A 7,622-nucleotide genomic window follows, 5' to 3' on the forward strand; every position below is an offset into this window, starting at 1 on the left:
ACTAAATGTTTAAAATGTTAAATGTTTAAATGTTTTAAAATTACATCTTTTTATACCCTTGCAGAGAGTATAATGATTTCAGTCAGAAGTTGCAACGCAGTGAAGGAGACGTTTCTGACCCCATAAAGTATATATATTCTTGATCAGCGTCACTAGACGAATCGGTCTGTCCGTCCGTTTCTTCGCAATCTAGTCTCTCAGTTTTAAAGCTATCGGGCTGAAACTTTCCCAAAAGTCTTCTTTCTATTGCAGGTAGTATATAAGTCGGATCCAGCCGGATCGGACAACTATATCTCATAGCTCCCATAGGAACTATCGGGGAAAAAATTTTAAAAAATTGTATCTTCAGTGTTTTTTTAGCATATAACATTCTAAGCTTGGGAATAACATTTTTAATTAGCTCTGAATTTCGAATTACATTTTATCGAAATCGGACGACTATATCATACAGATGTCATAGGAAAGATCGGAAAATTGGTGGGAAAATAAAACAAATTAGAGCATCGGAGTTTCTTGGCATATTATCTTATAATATTGGGAATATCATATGTTATACTTTTAAGACTTTCGAATTATTTTAATAAAAATCGGACGCCTCTAACATATAGCTGTCAAAGAAAATGTCAGAGAAATAATAAAATAGTTTTTTTTTAATATCACTGAAGCTAGTAACAATCCTTAAAATTTAAAATGGTGTTACTTATGTTGATTATAGTATTTCATATAAACTTCGGCTTGTTGAAATAGACTTTTTTTCTTGTTTTTTCCCAGATAGGTTAAGTATAGTTTAATACCACCGCTATAATGTGGAAACGTAAGCAGTGAACATAATGATGTCAGAAAATTACAACGTAGTGAAGGAGACTATTCCAACCCCATAAAGTGTAGCGTACTTTTGGTCGCATCGATGTAGCCATATGCGACTGTCCGTCTGCATATATCTTGAAAACAGGAAAAAACTAGAAAGTTGGGACTTGGAATGCAGAGTTTTGAGCTTCTAGCTTCTGCTTGTTTCAGCCGAGAGCCACGCCCTATCTAACGCCTCAGAAAAAAACCCATAACTCTACAGGCGGGAGATTTGTTTCGATTATCAATGTCCATAATTCAGTTTCAACTATTCATTCAAAAGATAATGTCTGCATTCTTGGGAACAGAAGCTTACATACTTGTATATCTCCCTAGTCGATAGCATTGAGTACAGGGTTGGTCAAAAGTTTTTCACAAAATATAAGTTAAATATTTTCGTAACTTTAACTTGCCTTGTTTAAGTTTTGGCACAATGGAAAGGTAATTTAGAGGTAATAAACTTAACCCGTTAAGTAATTATTTAAAATTACGAATGTGTTAAAAAATTTTTTTAATTGTTTTCCTTGTCTTGAAAACTTTAATTTTTTTAAGCAAAAAGAGGGTATTATGATTTAAGTCAGAAGTGAGCAACACAGGGAAGGAGACGTTTCCGAGCCCATAAACTTTTAAAAATAAAATAAGATTGTACAATTTAAAAAAGGTTTGAAATCTGTTTTATAAATACGATATTAAATGGCTATAGTATTTATTCTTATTTTGCCTTTACTAACTCAAACTAACACAATTTTGAAAAAAAAGTCAACATTTTACAAAAAATTTTTAAAGGATTGGAGTCTGCGCTGCTAACTCTTCGACAATTACAAAGAAGCAGAGGTATGCAGCAATAGCATTGTGTAGGAGTCAACACAACTACTGAATGCACTTCTCCAGAAGTGACATCCATGTTTTTGTAATATTTATTTCTGGAAGATCGTTAACATTAAGTTATCTTCTGAGAAGTTTTGCCAAATGTCTTACTTTTCCCGACGAGTTACTTCCAGGACAAGTTTGGAATTTCGGAGACGATCGTTATATGTAACTTTTAGGATTCATTAAATATGGACATTGATGGTGTGTGCAATTGGTTGACGCGTGTGAGGGTAGAGAGTAAAGCACAAATATATCACAAAAAAGAAAGCGATTGTAGACAATTTTACCCTCGATAAGGCATTTACAAGGGCGTAGCAAAACCAATAAGTATGGCGAATAAGGCATCATCCGTACACGAACAAACATCATGTCACACAGACATCATACATGGCCGTATTTCTCCAATGCAATTAGTTTTTATACGCACTCATTAAAGCTGCACATTCATTTTTCCAGCTGTCATTTTTTGGTTACATATGTAATGCAGCACATAGTTGGAAATTCTTTCACTAACACAACTTTAATATGGAAAATCCATTGAGCTCGTCCAGTTTTGGCTGCTTTGTCGATAATTTTTCTGGTGCTATTGTATGATCTTTCGGATCGCGGAAGATATTCTAATTTAGATAGAAAAGAAAACTAACAGTCCAGCGCGTCTTACAGTGTGACCACGCCGAACAAAAATGTCAAAGACTAAAAGACTATCGAATTCTCAGATTGTTAAATATTTTTGAAGTATCGATATACTTAGTATTTAGAGTTTGAAAATTAAACCTTGGCAATAATTAAACCCACCTATCCAGAGATCTCAAAATAAATCGGCACTGTGTTACCGTTAGGCAAATATATAGGCCTAGTACTCTGATCGGTTAAAAGTTTCACTAGTCGAAAATAGTAATGGTGGTGCACTTCAGTGCAATTTCAGAACTTTTCATATTTTTCTTTAGGCGAGCTACAGCGTCTTCCCAGAAATATCCATCCATAACCCGTTGAACGAATAATCCATAAGGTTTTGGCATTACGCAAACTTTTCAGCTAGTTCCCTTCTCAATTTAACAGACCCTTTTTTGCGATAGTTAAGCGATGTTTTCTCGTTGCAACAACCGGAAATGAAATGCAAAGAAGCAACAGGTTTGGTTAGATTAGCCAGATCAGCTGTGGTGGATGTGGTGGTGGATGTGTGGGAATCGGAGTTTCACATTTGTCAAAAAAACCCTTAGTGAAAATAAAAAGCTGCTTGTTTTGATTTGTTGACAAACAAAAAACTGGAGCAATTACAAAAAAAAACGAATCTGCTGAATCTATATGGCTCCTCCAGCTGTCACTTAAAGGGCGGTATTATTTCCTCCTAACCAAATTCTTTTGTCCAAAATTTACTTTCTTAAGAAAGGACCATTTCGGAAGGATATTTATGAGGGAAGCGAAGTCCCACTAATCATGCTTCTTCTTAATAAGCTTCTTGATTGAATTATCACCAGCATTTCCAGTATTCTGCGAAATCACCCTTTGTGGTATTGCTTCCGGTGGGCTAAGTTCAGCAATTAGGGCAACAGCTTGGACACGGCACCCTTTCCATCTGTACTGCTGCTGCTTGGCATTGTTTTTTTTAAGGCATTTTTAAGTTCTGGCGTCCACAACGCTTCAGCAATAACATATCCAACCTGAATTTTTTTTCAATGTTTCCTTATCTCATCTGGGTACCGCGTTGAGAGCACCGCCGTCGTAATTCGCCTATTCGCCTCATTCTTTCCGTCCGTCCGTATGAACACTGAGATCTCGGAAACTATAAGAGTAAGAATATTCAAACTTGGCATGCAGATTCCTAGGCTTCCTACGCAGCGCAAGTGCGGGGTACCACTCTAACGCCCACAGTTCGCGAAAATCTGTAGCGCCAACAGTTTTTATGATAGAAGCAAAATTTTAACTGAAATGTATTTGCCTCATCAATACTCACCAAAAAAAGGTGCTACGCCTACTCTAACGCCCACAAATAGCCAAAACGCTTAAATCTGTTTGCCGCCCTCATAACATCTACTGAAAAAGGCGGTAGATGGCGCCCTAAAATATTGTATACCTTTATTATCCTTTTGCTCCTTGAAAAAGAGTAACGGGTATCTGATAGTCGAGTCGTTCTTCCTAGTTTTTCCTTAGCTCATTTAAGTACCGCGCTGATAAACAGACCCGACGAAAGGCGTTGGCCGCCTTGCTTAGACCTATGGTTAGGTCGCGGTTTTTTTAAAGTGAGTAACAGGCTTAAAGCTTTAGTACTCACTAGAAGCTGCAAAAATATATAATATATATATATATATCCCCCAAGGCCCATTATGGCATAATATTCCCTTCCCGTGGAGTCCACCCGTTCAAACGGTTTGAATTTTTGACAAATGTCAAACTCTGATGTCACAGAGCACATCCAATAACACTACGCGAACAACGAAATCCGACCTAATATGACGGCAGATTTTAGTCAGCATGCTGAAAAAATAAGAGCTGATGTCGCCCAATATTATCCAAAAAACTTTAAAAAAGTTTATATAAATTTAATATCAACATATTTTTTCTATATTAAGATTACGTTCATTTTATCAGTAAGGGCAACATTGAATTAATTTAATTAATTAACTGGTTCATACCTATCTTTTCGGGGCATTTTATTTTTCAAAGTTTCGAATCATCACTGTTTACATTACGTTCAACGAACGTTAGATGGTGAATGGATTTCAGTGGAAAGACGATATTAGGGCCCGTCGCCGTTATGAACGCGCTGAGTTTGCATCTATTAAAGGTTTACCGCAATTCATGTCCAATAAGGTCTAAAGGCTTAGTATTCAGCCCACAAAAATGTCCAAAACCAAAAAATCCACATAAAAACTTCACAAATTTTTGCTCGATTTTTGAACGTCAGTCCTCAAGCGTCAAAACGAAATACTGAAATTCAGCTCAAGAAATAATTAATTTTATATAGCATTAAAGAGGAAAAGCATTAATGACTATGTAACCAATATTTTAATATTGGAGTTTTTTATCCCCCAATTTATTCTTAGAAACAAAAGGCGACATCGGGCAAGGGAAGTCCGAAACAATATATTTTTAATGCTTATGCGTATATTACATCTTTTGAAAATTGCCCATTCTTAAAGCGTTAGCCCAAGCGCAGATAAACCCTAGGGTCTTGGTACCTTCTTATCGTCTTCGTTCTTAAAAACTAACGCTGTGACAACAACAGCATTCGTCTACAGTGGCTCGAAGCTTATTTCGTGCAAGAGAAAAATTAAATTTTAAATTGTCATTGCTGCCAAACTAGGAACGATATCAACAAAATTTAAACGCAATAATTCAAATAAACTCTTCATTTATTAATATAACAAAACAAAATTCCTTAATCTAAAAAAACAAAACAAATTTTCATATAAAACTTAAAAATAAGGCATTTCTGGCGTCGAAGCTTAATTCGTGCAAGCACTTAAATATATTGTAACATTTTTTTTTTCTTAAATTTAATATTTTGTTGGACCGCCTTTTTGTTTCTTAACCGATTTAAGACGATTTCCCATGGACTCCACTAATTTCTTTGTTGTTTCCACAGGAATTTTACGCCACTCTTCCAATAAGGCACTCTTTAGCTCAGTTTTGTTAGAAATTTTCCTTTTGCGGATCGCTTGGTCCAAAATCTCCCACAAATTTTCAATAACGTTTAAATCTGGGGATTGTGCTGGTGTTTTTATGGTGTGTGGACAGTTCCAGACCAACCAAAACTTCACATCGGCAGCAGTGTGCTTCGGGTCGTTGTCTTGATAAAAAATGGAACGGTCCAGTATTCCCAAGCTTTCTGCGCTTTGTAGTAAGTTTTCTTTTAAAATATATAAATACATCTTAGCATCCATAATGCCATCAATGAAGACTAGGTTTCTCACCCCAGACGCAGCCATACAGCCCCAAACCATAACATGGCCTCCACCGTGCTTGACCGTAGCTTTTAGATTTTTTGTATCTAGCTCCGTATTCGGACGCCGCCAAACATAATGCCTCCCATCCGACCCGAAAATGTTGTATTTGGATTCGTCCGCAAAAATAACGTCATTCCAGTACGAAATCGGCTTAGTCTCCATCTCCTTGGCGAACTTGAAACGAACAATTCTGTTCTTGTCGCTGATGAATGGTTTCTTTAGAGCAACTCGACCATTAAAATTATGCTTGTGCAGTACGTTGCGAATTGTGTCTGGGCAACATTTTTTGCCCATTTCCTCTTCTATCTCTGCAGCGATTTTTGGAGCCGATAGTTTGGGGGTTTCCCTAACTTTTCGGACTATTCGGCGCTCCTCGTGGTCGTTAAAAATTTTGTTCGGCGCAACTCGGCCCCTATCTTCCTCTCGATTTTCGCGAACAAATCTTTGAATTATATATTGCACCGTACTGGGGCTTAAGCAAACCATTTCGGCTATGGCACGCTGGGTTTATCCATCCTTAAAGTGTTTAAGGACTAATTCCCTTTGCTCGATCGTTGTTTGCGGACCCATAGCCAAAAATTACCGGTAAATTTTACTTTAGTGTAACCAGCTCCGAAAACGTATAAAATGTTTATTTAAGAATACAAATAAACAAGTATACAGAAAAAAAACGGATTGAAAAGTCCCTTTTTTATGTTTTTTTTGAGTTTAAAGTCTTTGCACGAATTAAGCTTCGACGCCAGAAATGCCTTGTTTTTTAGTTTTATATGAAAATTTGTTTTGTTTTTTTAGATTAAGTAATTTTGTTTTGTTATATTAATAAATTAAGAGTTTATTTGAATTACTTCGTTTAAATTTTGTTGATATCGTTCCTAGTTTAGCAGCAATGACGATTTAAAATTTAATTTTTCTCTTGCACGAAATAAGCTTCGAGCCACTGTATATGCTGTTAGAAGTGTAATATCCATTTTATTTGTTCTTTACAATCATGCCAGTGTGACCGTAAATGGTAACGCAGATATTACCACATTAATCAATATGCGACGGTGGCTTAAGGCAATTGGGGAACGGTAGAATATGGAAAACGGGACAATTTTTAATTTTTTGATTTTCTGGGCCAGTTTTTGTTAGCTTAAATACTACGGCTATAGGGGAAGAGAGGCACAAAGTCTATTGTATGGATACCCGAACAGTTGACAAAAGCGTGAAAAGTGGAATACGGATCAGGTGGTTGCGTTATGTTTTATTTATTTATGAATTAATATTTAATGACTCTCTTCAGAGCAAATGTAAAAATTACTTTGTAAGAGTATTCACATAATTTCTGTTGGTTTTGTGAGGAGAAAACTTGGAAGGATTTCGGGTGTTTGGAGGAACAAACAAAATAGAAAATATAGTTAGGAAAATTATGCATGCTCTTAGCCAATTTATAAACAATTTATAAACTACTTTGAGCCAAGAGCTAATTTTTAAATAACAATGACAGCATCCAAATTATTAGTAAAATAAAAATAGATTTTTTTTACCAAATTTACTAGTGAAAAATTTTATTGGCGGCAAACGTGTGGCCGTTCGATAGAAAATTGTAAAAATAGGCTTTAAAACAATTATGCTCTTAGCCAATTTATAAACAATTTATAAACTACTTTGAGCCAAGAGCTAATTTTTAAATAACAATGACAGCATCCAAATTATTAGTAAAATAAAAATAGATTTTTTTTACCAAATTTACTAGTGAAAAATTTTATTGGCGGCAAACGTGTGGCCGTTCGATAGAAAATTGTAAAAATAGGCTTTAAAACAATAACTAAAACGTTTTTAAGTAAAAAAATCAAAATTTCAAGATAGTGATTGTAACAAAAAATCACTGATCTATCAATGTAACAAGGAAGAAATAACACAAAATTCATCGAAACATATAACCATTAGAAAAAAACACTTAATTCAAACAGGAAAGGA

The 7,622-nt window shown here is 35.4% G+C and overlaps 1 protein-coding gene and 1 long non-coding RNA gene across 9 annotated transcripts in view; both read right to left on the reverse strand.

Moving 5' to 3' along the window:
* LOC108035596 (rap guanine nucleotide exchange factor 2) overlaps positions 1 to 2,409 on the reverse strand; it is a 62,484-nt gene extending 60,075 nt beyond the window's left edge. For 4 of the 8 annotated variants that reach the window (XM_044091196.2, XM_044091197.2, XM_044091195.2 and 1 more), the window contains exon 1: positions 2,144 to 2,409. The gene's annotated coding sequence lies outside the window, so the exon portion shown is untranslated. The other 4 variants (XM_050889820.1, XM_050889819.1, XM_044091194.2 and 1 more) reach the window with 4 other exon arrangements.
* A 527-nt stretch (positions 2,410 to 2,936) lies between these two features.
* LOC127011753 (uncharacterized) lies at positions 2,937 to 3,576 on the reverse strand. The gene is made up of 2 exons (XR_007765032.1): positions 3,378 to 3,576; positions 2,937 to 3,303 (listed from the first exon to the last, which is right to left on the reverse strand). It is a non-coding gene; the product is annotated as an uncharacterized LOC127011753 (long non-coding RNA).
* Between the last annotated feature and the right edge of the window lie 4,046 nt (positions 3,577 to 7,622).

Source organism: Drosophila biarmipes, unplaced genomic scaffold, assembly GCF_025231255.1.
Source record: "Drosophila biarmipes strain raj3 unplaced genomic scaffold, RU_DBia_V1.1 ptg000008l, whole genome shotgun sequence".
Lineage (NCBI taxonomy): Eukaryota > Metazoa > Arthropoda > Insecta > Diptera > Drosophilidae > Drosophila > Drosophila biarmipes.